The sequence below is a fragment of the Oryza brachyantha genome, chromosome 10 (assembly GCF_000231095.2).
Source record: "Oryza brachyantha chromosome 10, ObraRS2, whole genome shotgun sequence".
NCBI classification, from domain to species: Eukaryota; Viridiplantae; Streptophyta; class Magnoliopsida; order Poales; family Poaceae; genus Oryza; species Oryza brachyantha.
The window spans coordinates 2,140,192-2,159,737 of NC_023172.2; the positions used below are offsets into that span (position 1 = coordinate 2,140,192).

At 37.3% G+C, this 19,546-nt stretch overlaps 1 pseudogene; it reads left to right on the forward strand.

The window, feature by feature from the left end:
• Nucleotides 1-13,651: 13,651 nt before the first annotated feature.
• On the forward strand, nt 13,652-18,919 carry LOC102712296 (annotated as a pseudogene).
• The last annotated feature ends 627 nt before the right edge of the window (nt 18,920-19,546 follow it).

Consider the following 19,546-nt stretch of genomic DNA (forward strand, 5'->3'; position numbering starts at 1 on the left):
CCAGTGGGCTGTTTGGATCAGAGACTTTTTTCCAGTCCCTTGTCATATCGAATGTTTAGACGTTAATTAGGAGTATTAAATATAGACTGATAACAAAACTAATTACATAAATAAAGGCTATTTCATTAGATAAAAATTTTAAGCCTAATTAATCCAGGATTAGCAAATGTTTACTGTAGCATCATATTCACTAATCATGAAGTAATTAGGCTTAATAGATTCGTCTTGCGAAATAGTCCAAAGTATAAGATGGGTTTTATTAATAGTATATATTTAATACTTTTAATTAATGTCCAAACATTCAGTAACTAAAAATAACCCAAAAAAACAAACATGCACCAAGTCGTCCACTGCAGGTCCTACGACTTGTATTTTGGCAAACTTCTAAAAGTGTCTCTGATGTCATCTCTCATCAAATTTGATCACAAATTAAAACTGAGGCCTATTGTTCCAAGAACTCGGAGGAAATTTGTGTTTTGTAGATAATGGAAGTGGCCAGTGCAGGGAATTTACGTTTTTTATTTATTTGAAGAACACGCAGGAAATCTTTGCATCAACTGAAGAAATTGGCATGTCTTTGCATCAACTGAAGAGGAAGCTGCTGCAATATACTGTTCTCTCCGTTCTATACCGTAAGCTCTGGCTTTAGCTTTGGTTAGATTTATACATATCCTATCACTAGACACATTGATACACGGAGGGAATAAAAGACATTCCATTGAGAGAGGAGATTAGCAGCAGATGAGCTATTGTGTTGTACTCCTACGCCTCTGCATCTGAAGAACATTTTTGCACTTGAGAGCATGCACGCACGTAATACGGCTGCACAATGTTGTCAGTCAATTCGTCCATCTACAGATCTAGCAGTGCTACAGTACACCTGACCGTACTAGTGTTGTTCTGATTCATGCAACTAGTAAGAATTAAGGGCCCTGTAGCTACTGCCGACCAAATATTGTAGGAGTACACTACTACTACTATACCTCTACTACATAACTTGACAAATCACAGCAGAGATCTCCTATGACATGTCTGTTCACCACTCTCAAAATCAGAGCAGAGACTTCCTTCTGTCTAAACTGGGATCATATATATGACATCATGTGTGCACACAACCTACTTGACGAGATCTGGTATCATCTCTCATCAGAATTAATCTCCAGTGAATTACAAACTTAATTATTGTAGTCTTGTTATTCCGTGAACCTGATGGAGATCTGGATGTCTTTCTTTTTCTTAAAAAAATAATCACGAACCGGTGGTAAATCTGTGCGTCTTTGCATGAAGTGAAGAGAAAGCGAGTAGCTGGCTACAAGAGGCGATCCATGGAGAGATCGATGAACAGCAGTCAGCGGTTCTGCGGTTGACCAGTTGTCCCTGAAGATTAAAGGACAGTAAACTTGTGATTTTATGATTCAAAGGACGTAAGGCCCTATCTTTTCGCAGCTGCAACCAAAATTTAAATTTTAGAACTTAATTTTAGGCTTAATTTTGTGTTTTTTTCATCATGATTTGCTTTTGAACCGTTATTGACACGTATATAAAAGTTTACCTACAAATTATTTTTCGTTTGTAAAACGTATTTTCGTTTATTCCTATAAAGAGCGAATCGATGGAAGCCTTGATTGACTCAAGGACTCACAACTCCATGGACGTACGTAGTGCCGTACTAGCTAGTATGCCCCATCAACCTCAGAGTAGCTGATCAGCAAAATTCTCTCAACTCCTTTCGCAACAGTCTCAACTCACAATGGTTGCAGCAGGACTCTAGAGCAAGTTCAATATATAACCAATTACAATTTTAGTAGTCAATTCATACAATAGCTATCTATAAAACATATACTATCATGTCCCACATGTTATACATATAATATGTCTTGAAGTTCATACGGACAGCTGACTATAAATCTATAACTCACTGCTCTTCTCTCTCTTTTTTTATCTCCTTAAAATATGTTTCTAGCTATACCTGCTCTCGAACTGACAACGGTTTCAGCAGAACTCTGAACTGACAATGGTTGCAGTGCTTGCTGCCGTATCCCGTATGGTTTCATGTTTCAACGGCAACACAGCATGGCCTCAGGAATTGATCATGCATAATGTATAGCCAGTAGTACGTACATGCCAGTTCTGTTCGTTGCTGGCATTTATTTCCCAAAGATCTGAATCTGCAGGATACGATCATACGATACGACGTTGCTTCCTGGATACATACGTATCTCCTACCTACATGTGCAGATCGCCATGTACGTACTACTGGCTATACATCATGCATGATCAATCACTGGCAGCTATGGAAGAACTCATTCACTACAACTGCAAGACGACGTACGAAGTTACTGAAGAGAGAACGCATATGTTTGAAACAGAGGAAGAAAATTTACAAATTAGAGAGTGGTTAATATAATAATTATGTATTAGCCATTTGGCACTCCCATGGAAACTCTAGAGTCTATATTATTGAATGTCCTTGTACAAAATATGACATCCAACTGCTTGTTGTTCCCTTCTCATTAGATATCATATTTCAGAATTTGCGACCGAAGTTTTTGAAATATTCCTGAATCTCACGTCGATCGGTAGATCATCGTAGGATGTGCTTAAGGCTGCATTTTCGTAGTTTTCAATTTAGCAAAAAAAAATGTTTAAGGTTAGGTAAATTCTGTTGAGGTTTCATTTTTTTTACATTATAAAATTGTGAATCCTGATAGGTATGTTCTCTTGAATTGCTTGGTTGATTTTAATTAGGGTTAATTGGATTATTCACCTATTTAGAGTCATACCATTATAACTTCACATTTATTTGATATATGTCACTGCTTACCCTTTCAGTGTATTTTTAACATTTTGTGGACCAAATTACCCACGTCTTCATCATCCATCCACTGTTCTATGCTATTCCATAATGGTAAGTGTAAAAATTATAATAAAATAATTTTTAAATAGGTGAATTCTAATGATATTTTTCAATACGGTGAATTTGCAACGATATGGATCCAAAATTAGTACACCAAAATTTCCCATTTGTTTGAAACACATTACTTGTGTTGCCCTGGTGACATGTTCTTACGGCGAACCCGTTGGACGCTCATTTTTCTCACTTCCTAGTTCCTAGTATATATGACAAAGGCACTTCCTTACTAGGATGAATCAACAAATTCTGATGTACAAGTGAAATAAGTTTGAATTTTACGAATATATGTAAAACATAACAACACATTCCGAAACTAGAAAAATAATCATACGAAAAAACGAAATATAATTTAAAATAATGTTATAAACCATTAAGCACTGACATTATTTTTCTTACCAATGCGGAATGAGTGAAACATTATAGAAACTTTAATTACCAAAACACACACAAAAAATATATTGAAACATCTGCAAAGCTGCGAAGCCCTGCAATTCCATGGGCCGCAACCCAAACCCTAGTGGACCGACAATGGGCCCACCCATATGCATTTAGGCCCAGTCCGGCCTACCTCTCCTTCCTCTCTACGGCCTCCACAGCCACCTCGCCGCCGCCGCCCGTCGCCGGCGTACGTGCTCTTTTCCACCACCGGCGCCTCAAGCCAAAAGCTTTGCGCCCACCGCCTCCGCCGTCTTCGCGTGTCCGCTCGCCAGAAGGCATGGGTCCCCTTCCCTTCTTAATCTTAGGTAACTCGGTTGATTTCGGCATCTTAATTTGTTGGCTATGGCGGTGATTAGGGTGATGCTCGCATTGATGACTACCCGTATGTAGGGTGAGGATCTGAAAAAAAAAGGGGGTTTATTTGTTGTTGCTAAGGTTATACTTTGCTGTCTGTTTCACTAATTTGGCGATTGAGGGCAATTTTTATGAAATATTTAGTAACTTTCCATAGCCATTGTCATAGTTCGTAGCTTAAGATGTTCTTTTTGATTCTTATTATTTTAGTGCCTATGTTGCGTTCATTTGATGGATGTGATGCAGTCTGCTGTGACTTCGTTTAGGATCACTTATCATTATGCAGAATATGATTTCGATATAGGTACTGTTGTGATGTGTTTCTTAACAAGCGATCCTCTGATTGTTGCTACTTGACACAATCTTCCATGGAATATTCAATTTTGTTGTATTTTATTTGCATATGTTGATTTTGTTCTTAATTTTTTGGCTTAAAGTAGTCCCCTTAGTTATGATGATTTTTTTCCTTGTTTAGCCTGGACATTTTGCTAAGATTGACTTATAATGTACAGTTTTAGTACAAACTGAAATATACAACTCCTAAGCGTCCGTAAGCTTTGCACTTGGTACTGAAACACAAATTGCTTCAATCACTAGGAAAACTGGCATAGATAACCAAACTATCTACTTGTTTTCATTTTTTTCCTTTGCGTGCTTTCTGAAGTCCTGTGTGATTTTTGAGCACTTGTCCAGCCCATAAAGAGCCAGGCGCAGGATCATCATTCTGTAAATTCTCAAATTGTGTGACCATATACCACAAATTCAAAACCAGCCTGTTAATACTTTCAACACATTCTTTGTGGATAGGTCATTCTATTATGCCATGCAGTGTCCCCTGTCCCCAGATGCAGTCTTTCTTAAAACTAGGATGCTTTTTTTAAAAAAAAAATCTAGGATATACTTTATTGTGTTTATGCAGCCTTTTTCAAAGAATGGTAGTTTATGGGTTTTTTTAACCAAACATGATTGAAGATTGGAACTGGGTTTGTTTGCTTAGTTCCTCTCTGCCTAATTAGCATTTATTCAATCAAACTGAACAGAAAGATAAACTGTAAGGAGCACAACACAGAAGTGTTTTTGTTTCATTTAATCAAGAGAACATACCTAGATCTAAATCTTCCTTGCAAGTTGAAATATTTGAGATACAGAGTACAACTTGTTTCAGTGTCAGCTAAATCTGTGGCTCGTAAGTTCAACTCTGATACTGAACTGTGATTTAATTATTGTATAGGAGTATCATATTTCTCAGCCAAACACATTTCTCTTGCAGCTCTTAAAAATTCTTCCTTCTATTATTTTGAGTGTTGAAATATTATTCCTTTGGTAGATGCTGCTGAGTGCAAGATGAACTTTAAGCGTATAGGAGTCATAGTCTAGTTGAGCACAAGGAACGTAATAAAGAAGGAACGAGATTTCTAGAAAGAAAGATTAAGAGATACAGAGGATGAAACTAGCAATGTTAGATTAGGCAGAGGTCACAAATATGTCGGCTATTCTGATAGGCATTCCTCCGGAGCATCACATGAATCCAAGAGGAATGATGATCATAGGAGGTACCAGCATGCTGATGATAATGACTAGGGTCATAAAACCTCTCGGTCAGAATAGCAATTAGGAGCTGATACTTAGTATGATATATATAGCAAGGCTAATATGTGCATCCTTCTTAGTATCAGCTATTCTACATCTCTCTTTCTTCCAATGCCTCTTAAGACCCATCCCACCTCCTACCCCCCTCCCAAGGCCCAAGAACCACCCCCACCTTATTTAAAGGTTGGTCAAAGGGTTAATCTTATGGGTCAACTCTTTTATGGGATTCCCCTCATATCTATCTAAGCTCACCTCTCGTCTCATATAAATTGTGTAGTAACACGACGACAAAAGAACAGTAACACGATGACTAATTTACAGTAACAGCGTCGAAACATACCTATGGGATCTACTTTTTAGAACAACTTTTTTCAAACAATATGGTACAAAAGTTCTTAAAAAATAAAATATAAGGTAAGAGATAAAGTTGTTTAAAGTTTAAAATCTCAAAAAATATCTATATGTGCTGTAATGATGCGCCTCCTATACAGTAATAACGTTATGTTGCTATAAAATATATGTATTGTTACTGCACAATTGCAGTAACGTCGTAATAGATGTGCAGTAACATCGCGATATATGTGCAGTAACACGTGTGTTGCATATTTGCAGTAACGTCGTGATAGAAATACAGCAACATCACGATAGAAGTACAATAACATCATGACTTTATATTGTTGTTACAGTACAACTAATGCATGTGATGGAGCTAAAAATATTGTATTCCCAATCTTTAGAGAGCAATATCTCATGTGCTTTATATTATTTTTCAAAACCGTTTTCATCATGTTGGTTAAAAAAATGTGATTTAAAAGACTAGATCCGTCATGACTATATCTTGACGTTGTTAATGAATTTTATAAGGCATGTTAATATATTTTTGGCTTCATGTTACTGTACTTTTCAGACTGACGGGAGTTGGCAAATATGGGGTATGGAGAAAGGTCAAATGACGGATTTGACCAATGGGAGAGTGCTTTGACTAGGCTAGAAGAGGGGTTTTGGGCCTTTGGAAGGGGGTGGGAGAGGGTCTGGGTCTTATGGGGACATAGAATAACTTATGGGAGCACATATTTTATATATATATATATATATATATATATATGAAACCTCTATCCTACTATCCGGTGTAGCTTCTCTCTTCCTTCATATCTAAGGTGCAGAAACACCTCCATACATATTTCTGCTCTCTTTCAACAGAAAGTATAAACTATATACATATAGTTGTACCGTTCATATGGGATTTAACAGTGTCTATACTTTCTGTTGAGTAGGATCAGAAATAGTTATGAAAGTGTTTGTACACCTTAGACATGAAGGGAGTAGCTACACCTGGTAGTAAGATCTAATTTTCATATATATATATATATATATATATGCAACCCCTTAGATAAGCTATTCTATGTCCCCTGCCCTCATAACGCACAAGCCCTTTCCTACCCCTTCCAAATGCCCAAAACCTCTCTTCTAGCCTGGTCAAACCCCTTTCCTACCGGTTAAACTCGTCCTTTGACCTTCCTCCACACCCCATCTTTGTCAACTCCCGTCTATCTGAAAAGTGCAGTAACACGAAGGCAAAAGTACAGTAACATATCTTATAAAATGCAAAATGCACTAACGATGTCAAAATATAGTCATGACGGATCTAGATTTTTAAATCACATTTTTAACCAATGTGGTGAAAACGATTTTAAAAAATAATATAAAACACATGAGATATTGCTCTCTAAAGATTGAGAATACAATATTATTTAGCTCTCTCACATGCATTAGTTGTATTGAAACAACATTATACAGTCATGATGTTACTGTACTTCTATCGTGATGTTATTGTATTTTTATTACAGCATTACTGCAATTGTGTAACACACATGTTATTACACGTATATCACGATGTTACTGCACTTCTTTCACGACGTTGCTGCAATTGTACAGTAACAATACACATATTTTACTGCAACATAGCGTTATTACTACATAGAAGACGCATTGTTACTACACTTATAGATATTTCTTAAGATTTCGAACTTTAAACAACTTTATCTCTCATCTCATATATTATTTTTTAAACAACTTTATCTCTCACCTCATATATTATTTTTTAAGAACTTTTGTACCATATTGTTTGAAAAAAATTGTTTTAAAAAAGTAGATCCCTTATGGGTATGTTTCGACGTTGATACTGTAAATTAGTCGTCGTGTTACTGTATTTTTGTCGTCGTGTTACTGCACAATTCCTGTGAGGCGAGAGATGAGCTTAGATAGATATGAGGAAAAGCCCATATGGAGTTGACCCACAGGATTAACCCTTTGACCAGCCTTTAAATGAGGTGGGGGTGGTTTTTAGGCCTTAAAAGGAGGGTAGAGGTGACATGGGCCTTAAGAGGCCTTGGAAGAGGGGGGTGTAAAATAGTTTATACTAAGAGAGTGCATATATATATATATATATCACTGTGATTGTTGAAATGTTGACAGCAGGCAATATGATGGAGAGTGGGATAAATACCCAGATGATAAAAAGCAAGGAAACAATGCCTTGGTGGCTATGACCTATTTGTTGCAGGGAGTGATTGAGGTGAAGAGCAGCACATCAGCTCAAGAGAACAAACCTCCACAGGAAGGACAGGAGCTGGTCAGATGCCAACAAGCAGGAGAGGAGCTTCATACTGACCCATGCATTGCTCTTAGACCGTATTCGATAAGGGAGCTAGTCAGATGCCAACAAGCAGGAAAGGAGCTTCACACTGACCTATGCATTGCTCTTACCCGTTCGATGAGGGAGCTGGTCAGATCCAACAAGCAGGAAAGGAGCTTCACACTGACTTATGCATTGCTCTTAGGCCGCTTTCGGTAAGTTACAGATAAGTTAACTTATCTAGCGTGAAAAACATAATAATAGATTGATACATGAATAGTTAATTATTAATTATTTTAAAAATATAAAATAGATTAATGCGATTTTTTAAAACAACTTTCTCATAGAGATTTTTTGCAAAAAAAATATATCATTTAGTAGTTCAGGAAACGTGCATGCGAAAAACGAGGATGCTAAGTTAACTTATCGTCGTAGCCTAACGCGGCCTTAACATCATTGGATAACTCTGGAGATCGTGTTGGACCCTATGCCTGCATGTGGATGTTTAACTCTGTTTGGGTTGTTCTGTACTGCTCCCCATACGGCTCAAAAATACTGATACTTCTAAAATTTAAATTTATCTCAATTCTCTTAATAAATTATAATATTCTTTCATTTAATATCTTCACACATTTTGTTATCTCGATAAATCCCAACCATTCATGACCTTAACCTTAACCCATCAAAAAAAAGACAGTAATTATATTTTGAGATGGTGACATCAACCTTAATCCCTTCAAAAAAAAAAGACAGTGATTATATTTTGAGACGTAGGAATAAGGGAGTAGCTGATAAACTGTTGTTACTGCCTGACGCATTACAATGAAGGGAGCAGATAAACTCACTTTCCATGTTATTTACTGTTTTGAATCGCAAATCCATTGGCTTCACGCTGTAAGAGTGAAGACAAAAAAAAAACAGCTCTGTCGCGAGAAGAGAAAAAAAATAAGACAAGTAATATCAAACGGCCGACAATATATTCTGGGCAAATTTTGCACACGAGTACACAAGGGACATTGGTTTGGCGACATGGAAGAGTTCAAAAGTTTTTTTCCTTTGAACTTATGAATTTTATAGGATTTTTCACATGAAAATTCTCCAAATTTCCTTTTACAATAACTTCTGTAGGATGCCTACGTTTAGAGATTTAAGAAACTGTGATGGCAAGTATGCGATAATAGTGGTTACAGTCCTTGAGCATGCTCACACGTAAAACCGGCAAGTTTTTCAAAACTAGTTTTGAATATTAACTTTTTGGTACATTGCTGATAATTTATTATTCTCAGAAATAACGATAATTTATTATTCTTGAGAAAGTGCCTAGAGATACCATATTTTCTAATGTAAAACCACCTCTACTATTTCCGTTTCTATATTTTTGGAGAATCGGAATTGAATTTAGAAACCTTGGATATAAAAATGGAATTGAACATTATCAAATACAGAAATAATGAGAATACAAATTGGAGTGAATACGGTAAAGAAAATTTATCCCATTATAAAAATGGTTAAGCCGAAATTTCATTTTATTTTTCTAAAACAATACATCAAAAGTTCCAAACTTTAGCAACTAAAAATACCACTTATATCATAAGGATTACAATCAAGTTCATATATTCGATGATTGTCTTAATACGAAGTGAATGATACAGTTTACATATTATTATATATAAAATACACATATCACGCACATCATAGGAGTCAAGACAAAATACAGTGTTTGTGTTAATGTATTGAACACTTAAGGTTAACTTGTTAAAGTCGACGGGGCTAGTTGGGCTGATAAAGTAGATTTATGGCATACGTGCCTACGGAAATTCCGAATTTTTTTCAGAAAGTCCCAACTGGTTCTAATTTCTAATGGATAATGGATAGTGCCCTTACCATATCAGTTTCTATTTCCAAGAAAAATATTTCAAATTCATTTTTGTTTCTGATTATTTTCAAAAAAATTTGAACCGACAATTTCTGTTTCCGAAAAATAGGCAAAAATCTGAAAAGTTTCGAACCAATTTTTACCCTAATGAGACGTGCATGATGACGTCGTCAATCTTACAGTATGACATACTTATCTTGATTTATGAGGTATTCTTAGAAATAATGATAATTTTGTATTCTTGAGAAGCTACCAAAAGATATCATATTTTGTAATGTAATATTACCTGTAAATATTATATATTTTTAGGGGGATGCTAGGATACGGTATTACTGTTTGGAACGGTATAGCGTTAGCTTCTGTAAGTAACATGTTACTTCCCAGGTAACATATACCTCAAATGTGTTACTTTCCAGGTAACATGTTACGTGTTAGGTAACATGATACCTTAAATATATCAAACATGGTACCATGTCCAGGTAACATTGTACCTCACATGTATCGTGTATGATACTTCGAGGTAACATGCTCAGGTAACATGATATCTCCAAGTAACATGGTAACTCACATGTATTATATATGATACCTTAACAGTATCATATCTGTACTAGTGGTATCATGAACAGTATCATATCACCGGCAGTGAATCCTCATCGTCGTCGTCATCGCGGCTGTCGCAGCCGCCATTGTTGCCGCAGTCGTCGACGTTGCCGTCGTGGTAGTCGTTGCCGATGTCGTCATCATCGTCGTCGTCGACTGCCACTAGTTGCTCCTTGTCGTCTGAGGGGGGGCGAGGGCGGCTAGTACAACGGCAGGACGAGGTGGTGGTAGGCGCGGAAGGAGCCGGCGGTGGAGCAGTGGTTGTAGGGTCCCCCCGACCTAGGCGTGGATGCTGCTGGTGAGCTTGTGGAAGCCGCGGGTGTAGACGCCGAAGTCGAAGACGATGCCGATGGTGAGGAACACCAGCACGATGAGCGTGCAGATTCAGCATGCCTTGCTCGGGTAGTAGCACATATCCTCCTCCTTGGCGGCGGGGGGAGGGGGGTGGTGGCGGAGCACGCGAAAGGGGAGACGCTTTTGCGGGCTTTTGTTTTGGTTCAAACCACACCTGCATGCAGTTGTGCAGTTGCATGCGCCCGTACGTTAGTGCTAATGTATCCCATCACTAATGCTCCGGACGGTATACCGTCCAATAGCATTTTCGATATTTTTTTATCATGGAAATTTAGCTTTATATACTTACGAAGAACTATAAGATTTAACAGTGCGTCAGTGCGTGCATTTATAAGAAACGTGCAGTACTTTCTCCGTTCCATTAAAAAAATCAAACTCTAAGGGTGGTGATCGTTTAGCCAAATGACATATTTGCAAATAAAAAAATTGTGAATAAAAACTTTTATATGGATGTTCTTAGTGATCTATCAGCCAAGACTAAAAAATAAACTACGATAAAAGGCCACAAAATATACTTCATATGTAATGTTAAAAATTCAATTTTTGACTTAAAAGAGAAAAGATGTGCACATAAGTTCGAATCCTGACATAATGTATATTCAAATATAAAAAAATCATGTTTTTTTTCTAAGATAGAGCTAGTATGTGAGTATCTGCCTTTGTAACGGCTTTCATAAAGAAAAAAACATGAGAAAGATCCTCTGACGTAACTTCCCAAAAATTATGGGGTATACTGTAATTATGTCAAGACATAATAAAACAATCTAACGTCAGAGAATGCAAGGGGTAATTTTTTGGTTTTTCGTGAAAAACCAAACGACATATGTGCAAACGAAAAATAATTTAGAAATAAAACTTATACATATATATTTTAGCAATCTAAAAGTCAATGCTAAAAAATAAAATTCAGTAAAAAACGTCAGATTTAAATTTAAAGTTACTATTAATTTTAACTTATAACGTAAGTGGAAGCTAAAAGGCGAAAGATGTCAATTGGGGTGAAAGGACGGAGAAGGGCATGATAAATTTGGATGATGGCGCAGAGAGGCTCGAATTTTTAGTGACAAAGAGACCCGACACTATTCTTTTTAACTACCCACCAGTGAAAACCTCTCGAAAAGAAACATCCTCCTATTCTCCATGGGAGTCTCCATCTCCGCCGCTTTCTCGCTGTTTACACAACTACAGCTGCAGTACGTGTTCTTGTCTCCATTCCTCTTCCTCCTGCTTCCATGGCGGCCGGCGGCGGGGCGTCTCCTCAGCATCCCAGCTCACCAGCTGAGCTCGGATTTGGCCGCGGTGAGTTGTTTAGTCCTCCACTCTATATCTGAATCTGCCGTTTCTGGTTCAGTATGAGGTTGTTGAACCCTAAATAAGCTCACAGGGTTGTTGCAGGCCAAATAAAAACCCTTTTATTTTTAAAATTTTACTTACTTGGCCGTGTATTGCGGTTTGGTGATACATCTTCCGAAGAGAATTGTTTGCTTGGTAATCCATGCCTTTTACATTTAGTTATTAATTTTGGCCCTGGTGGTTAATTTGTAAGCTGAGGAGCCCCAACTGGATCTCGGGGACTGAATTGGATCCTACGGAGTTCTTGTGAAAATTTGTAACTTCACAACATGCCTGGATTATTGCAAGGATTACATGGTGTTGTCATTCAACAAGATAACAACCTGGAAGATAAAACTTGAGCATACAGTCGAATATTATGATTCAGCAGCATCCTTAGTACTAATTGAATTCTATCGGTACTTAGATTTCCAAGCCTAACATCATGAATCTGAAGTTAGCGGCTACATAATATTCACTAGGCTTAGGCTGCAGAACCTAAAACATGAGAAACAGATTTTGCCTTCATAGGTTTCCATTTCTCATTACCTAATATCCATGAGTCTGAGTAGTCCCAAATCGTCACAAATTGCCTTGGTTAGTTATATGCTTTTGGACTTTTGGTCCAGTGTAACGTCAAGTTGCATGTGTGATGACATTAGGGGATAGATAAATTGTTTTAAGTTAAACATATTCTGTTGAATTTATATTAGTCAGGACTCAAGCTACAAGTCCTTATGCCGAAAATTTATTTGAACAAAGTGGATATGGAGGTTCAGCTTATTGAGAGAAAAAGAAAATCCTCAAGTCAACAATCTTTCTGTCTCCCTGGTTTTTGCTTTTAGATCCATTTAAGTTTATGGTGCAGAATGAATCTGAGGGAACAGCTAATATGTCGTTATGTTATTCAGTTCATTCTGTGTCTTGTTTCTCATGTTCTTCTTGGTACAGTTGGTTTGGCTGTGGGTAGATAAAAATATTTGAAAATAAAGAACAAGTGTTTGGTAGTACTAAGTGCCAAAATTCTTGTATTCACCCTGTGGTATTGATGAGAGCTAACTGGTAGTAGTTTTAATTCTTTGTGTACACCTATGTTATTAAATGACCAGGGCAGATATTAACTATACTATTTTGGAAGAAACAATATTATGGAGTCTATGCTTTCCTATCAGCAATTCCACATACAATTTGTAACTGACTTGTCTGTGCAATGGCCAATATTAGTGCAATTCCCAACATGAATGAATTTATCCATTCACTTATTACAACCCCACTTAGGTTCATTTAAGGCATGATTTTTTGTTCTTAACTCCATTATATAGGTTTATTTCACCCTTATTCTTTTAGATTGAAGTCATTTTCTTCCTCTTCCTCCTGCTTCTGTGGCTGGCCGGCGGCCAGGCGTCTCCTCGGCAGCTCACCTCAGCCTCACCAAGTCCTCCTACAACCTGACCTTGGATTTGGCCGCGGTGAGTTCTTTAGTCTGGTTTATATCTGATCTGCTGTTTCTGGTTCAATAAGATTGTTGAACCCTAATATGCTCCCAGTGTTGTTGCAGGCCAAATAAAAACCATTCCTTTTTTTCCTTTTTGACTTACTTGGTCGTGTATTGGATTTTGGTGATGCATCTTCCGAAGAGAATTGCTTGCTTGGTAATTTATGCCTTTACATCTATTATTATTTTCGTCCTTGGTGCTTAATTTGTAAGCTGAGGAGACCCGATTGGATCTCAGGGACTGAATTGAATCCTATGAAGTTCTTGGGCAAATTTATAACTTCACAATATGCCTGGATTATTGCGAGAATTAGATGGTGTCATCATTCAAGAAGATAAGTACCTGGGAAAATAAAACTTGATCATGCAATCGATATTATGATTTAGCACCATCCTTAATACTAATCGAATTCTATCGCTACTTAAATTTCCAAGCCTAAGACCATGGATATTTTAGGATCGGAAAAGACCTTTCCCACCCAAAAGCTAACCAATAAGGTGAGATGCTCCCTCATTTATAAACCTAGGTCTCATTTCCCTTCCATAACCAATGTGGGATTATTTAACAATCTTGCCCTTCACACATTGGTGTTTCTCAATCGTTCACCTCCACTTCACCGTGCACCAATGGTCCCTCGGGCATATGGTCCCCGTAGGCATCCACGGTCCATCGGTCTTTCACACCCTAGCGTCCATCAGACAAAAATGTTGAACTAGGGGGGCTCTGATATCAATCGTACGATCGTAAAGGACTTTCCTATCCCAAAAGCTAGTCAATGAGGTAAGGGGTTCCGTTATAAACTTGATCTCTTTCCCTTTCACAACCAATACGACACTGTTCAACAGATCTGACATTAGCAGCAACATAATGTTCACTAGGCTTAGGCTGCTCAACGCAATAACTAGTTGGTTAGTACATGAGAAACATATTTTGCCTTCATAGATTCCCATTTCTCATTATCTAATATTCATGAGTCTAAGAAGGCCCTATTTGATCACTAATTGACTTGTTTACTTATATGCGACTTAGTTACTTATATGCTTCTGGACTTTTAGTCCAAATTGTAGTGTCAACTGTCAAGTTGCATGTGTGAAGGAATCAGGGGATAGATAGCTTGTTGTAAGTTAAGCTTATTTTGTCGAATTTATATTAGTCAGCTCTCAGACAAGCCCTTATGCCTGAAATTTTATTTGGAGTTTCAACTTATTGAGAGAGAGAAAATCCACATGTCAACAATGTTTGTGTAGCCCTGGGTTTTGGCTTCAGATCCATGAAAGTTTATAGTGCAGAATGAATTTGGGTGAAGGACTAATGTGTCATTATGTTGTTCACTTCTTGCATGTTTCTGTTCATTCTGTGTCTTGTCTCTTATATTTTGCTTGGTACAGTTGGCTTGGCTGTGGGTAGATAACAAGATTTGGCAAAAAGAACAATCGTTTGGTGGTGCTAAGTTCCAAAATTCTTGTATTCATCCTATGGAATTGATGTGAACTTACTGGTAGTTTTAACTCTTCGTGTACTCCATTATTAAATGACTAGGGCAGAAATAACTACACTATTCTTGCAGAAGCATATTATGAAATCTATACTTTCCTATAAGCCATTCAGCATACACTTTGATAACTGACTTGTATGTGCAATGGGCAACATAGTGCACTCCTGGTATCTTATGGAACTTGAATGATTTATCTATTTTCTTATTACAACCCCAATTAGGTTCATTTAAGGCATGATTTTAGTTCTTAACTCCATTATATAGATTTATTTTCACCCTTATTCTTTCAGGTTGAAATCAATTTCTCAGAGAAGTCAAGACTCAAGGTGCAATAACGTTTTACCATGGCAGAAGGTGTTGTTGGAATTATAATTCTGAAGCTTGGCTTAGCCTTGGCAACAGACACAGGTAGGGTTGGTAGAAACTGTCTCTGCCATGAGGCTTCTGCCCTTGCTGGAATTTTTCGCCAGATCCGTGATATGAAGGAGGAGTTGGAGAGCATGCAGTCCTTCCTACAAGGAGCTGAGAGGTTCAAGGATACTGACAATACCACTGCCAACTTCATCAAGAAGATACGTTACCTTGCTTTCGAGATTGAGGATGTTGTTGATGAGTTCACTTCCAAGATGAAGGTGAAACATGGCGGGTTTGCTTTAAAGGTAAAACAGAGGATTTGTCATATCAAAACTTGGCATCGTCTAGCATTCAAACTTCAAGGTGTCAAACTAAAATTGGAGAATGTTGATAGGAGAAAAGTCCGATATGATATGACAAGACTGGCGAAAAGTGCTGGACTAAGTGATGTTAATTGCAGATCTACGGACCAGACATCATACTTTCCAACAGAGGAAGATCTTATTGGTATTGATGAGAATAAAAAGCTTATGATGGATTGGCTGAGGTGTGATTCGCAACTGCAGAGTGTAATTACCACAGTGTGTGGGATGGGAGGAGTAGGCAAAACCACATTGGTTGCCCATGTTTACAACAGTGTGAAGGTAGACTTTGACAGTGCAGCTTGGATAACTGTTTCAAAAGCGTATCAAGTTGAGGACTTGCTAAGACAGATTATCAAGGGATTCAATAGTAACGATTTAAAGAGCGAACTTCGTGTTGACATTGTTGACATGGAAAAGAGAACCCTAGTTGAGATCATTCGTGATTATTTAAAATATAGAAGATTCCTATTGGTTCTGGACGATGTCTGGGGTGTTGATATGTGGTTTAAGATTAGAGAAGCTTTTCCTGCCAACAGCATTGGTCGATTTATTATCACCTCAAGAGTCCATGACATAGCATTAATAGCAACTGGAAATCATAAAATTGATTTGAAACCTCTAGAAGAACACCATTCTTGGGAGTTATTTTGTAAAGAAGCGTTTTGGAAAAATGAAGACAGAATATGCCCACTGAACTACAATATTTGGCACAAAGATTTGTGGATAAGTGCAATGGCTTACCTATTGCTATTGCATGCATAGGTCGTTTGTTATCATGCAAAAGCCCATGTCACACTGAATGGGAAAATTTATACAAAGAACTAGAGTTGCAGCTTAGAAATAATTCTATTCTTGATGTTAATATTGTTCTCAAGCTCAGTTTGGACGATCTTCCATATATTTTGAAAAATTGCTTTTTGCACTGCACAATATTTCCAGAAGACTATTTGATTAAGAGAAAAAGGCTAATTAGACATTGGGTGGCATCAGGATTCATTGCAGAAACTGAACACAAGACAATGGAGGAAGTGGCTGAGGGTTACTTGTATGAACTTGTCAACCGAAGCCCATTGCAGGTGGTGGAGAGGAATGAAAGTGGACGAGTGCGAAGTTGTCGAATGCATGATATCATTCGTATTCTTGCTCTGACCAAATCAAATGAGGAAAGCTTTTGTCATGTTTATGATGGTTCTGGCACTACAAAACATAGTACACGTCGCCTATCGATCCAATGTGCTGATATTGAGAAATTGACTGTTTCTGTTTCTAGTGAAGTTCATCTCCGTGCAATTTATGCTTTCAGTGAGGGGTTGACTAGTGATGCACTGAAGTTTTTCTTGAAATCTTTCAACTTGCTATCAACTCTGGATCTGCAAGGTGCCCAAATCAGGAAGCTACCTAAAGAGCTTTTCAACTTGTTCAATCTGCATTTTCTGTGTCTTAGAGATACTTTGGTTGATGATCTCCCTGAAGCAGTTGGAAGATTACAGAAGTTAGAAGTACTGGACACATTCAATGCTAGGCTAGTAAGTTTGCCACAGAGTGTAGCAAATCTTAGTAAGTTGAGATATCTATATGTAGCTACTGATCCAAGGAAAGGTACTAAAGGATTTTCTCCCTGGATTGGAATTCAGGTGCCTAATGACATAAGGAACTTGAAATGCTTGCAAGCCTTACAACTTGTTGAGGCTAGCTCAGAGACTTTGTGTCATCTTGGTGCTTTGACAGAGTTAAGAACTTTTGCCATCACCAAAGTGCGGCGAGAACAGTGCTCTGAACTGTGCAATGCTGTCATGAACATGAACCATCTTACTAGCCTAGCAATTATGGCTATAAACGTGAATGAAACACTGGAATTGGATGCACTCCATTTGCCGCCAACTCTTTCAAAGCTTGAATTAGGAGGTAAGCTGGACAAGGAATCGCTGCCTCGGATTTTCTCATCCTTTTCAGGTCTTGATAACCTTACCTTGTTGACCTTAGCACTCTCCAAACTTGATGAAGACTCGTTTTCCTGCCTCTTTCTATTGAATGGTCTACGTGGAATTTGGCTTGATAAGGCTTATGAAGGGAAGAAACTGCATTCAGTGGCATGTCACTTCCATCACTCCGACTGCTAGCAATATCAGATGCTCCAGAGCTCAGTGATGTTGTAATAGAACAGACTGCATTGCAAAACCTTACACGATTATCACTCATAGATTGTCCAGAGCTGAAGGCTCTCCCTGATGGCATTGAACATCTCAGAACTCTAGAAGAATTATATATGCGAGGAGCTTCGAAAGAACTCACGGAGGAGCTTCGGCGAAAAGAAGACCCGAATTATGCCAGCAAATATCTTACGAAGATCAGTCACATCAGAAGGGTTACTGTTTTTCCATGAAACATTTGAGAAGCACTCTTGTGTTTTTGGCCCATGTATCTACGGAGAGGTAATTCATCAATGCTTGATCTGTAGCTTCTATAACAAATTCAAATTTCCCTAGCAGTTCCTTTGCTTGCACTTTATTCAGATTAATCATAGACATTTGATCTTTCTAAACCAGTTTCAGATTATAGAAACAATTGTATAATGAAATAAAATTTCCCTGCAAATCCTGGAATGGAACATATCAGGAGGCTAAACTAACAGACTCTTCAACCAACTAAGCTTTTTCAATATATAAACACTTGGATATTAGGGAAGGACCTAATATCAATTAAATAGGTAGAAGTGAGGCTTCGAACCCAGGCTATCTAACCTACCACCTCGTGAAGCTAGCCAGAAGACCCCTCGGTGTTTCTTAAGCTTGTTCAATATATACCAGTACAATTGGTTCAGTAATATCACCCTTTCCAGTTCTTTCACAGTGGAAAAAGTGGTATCAGTCATCTGATTCAACTTGAGTTCCTTTCTTCTAAGATGTCTGAAAGTTATTAGGGCAGCATAAATATCATTAAAAAATAATGGAAAATCTTTTCCAAACTAGTTCCAGCAACCAGCTACTGGTGTATGATCAACAATATGAAAATGCAATAATTGAAAAAACAAATGAAAAACCTATAGAGGAATCCGCAAAAGCTATTCTTGAAGCATATATTCAACAGCAGGAAACATTTATTATAACCTTGAGATACCAAAATTGAGAAGGTACCGTATTTTTTCCATTGTAAAATAGCCTATTATAAGTCACGTGTTCGTGTGACTATAACCTCTCTATACTAAATGTTTTTACTCTATCCATAAAAATATTTCACAGTGGAAGTATTCCCGTATTTTAAATGTTTTAACTCCATCCAATTAAAAATAGGCACAATTTCGTTCCTGTCCTGATTTTCAAGTCTAATATTGATTTTACCCCTCCTTTTTAGGGTTTTCGTTTTTGCCCCTTTTTTTGAACCGAATGAACTGTTTGCCCCTATTTTGGATGGAAGTTATGTTGACCGTTAGTCGACCAATATATTTAGTTTAAAAAATAAAAGATTTAATTCCGAAAATAATTAATGACGAAATTACCCCTGTTTAAAAATTATAAGTTTTTAAACATGTCATTTGAATTAATAATATATTGCTTTTGTATATTTCTATGAAACTTATAATTTTTTTAAAAAAATTGACATAGTTTTGAAACTCTGTCAAATATTTTAAAAAATTACAAGTTTTTAAACATGTCATTTGAATTAATAATATATTGCTTTTATATATTTCTATGATTCGGAATAGAGGGTAACAACACAAATGACTAAAAAAATATCAAAATAAT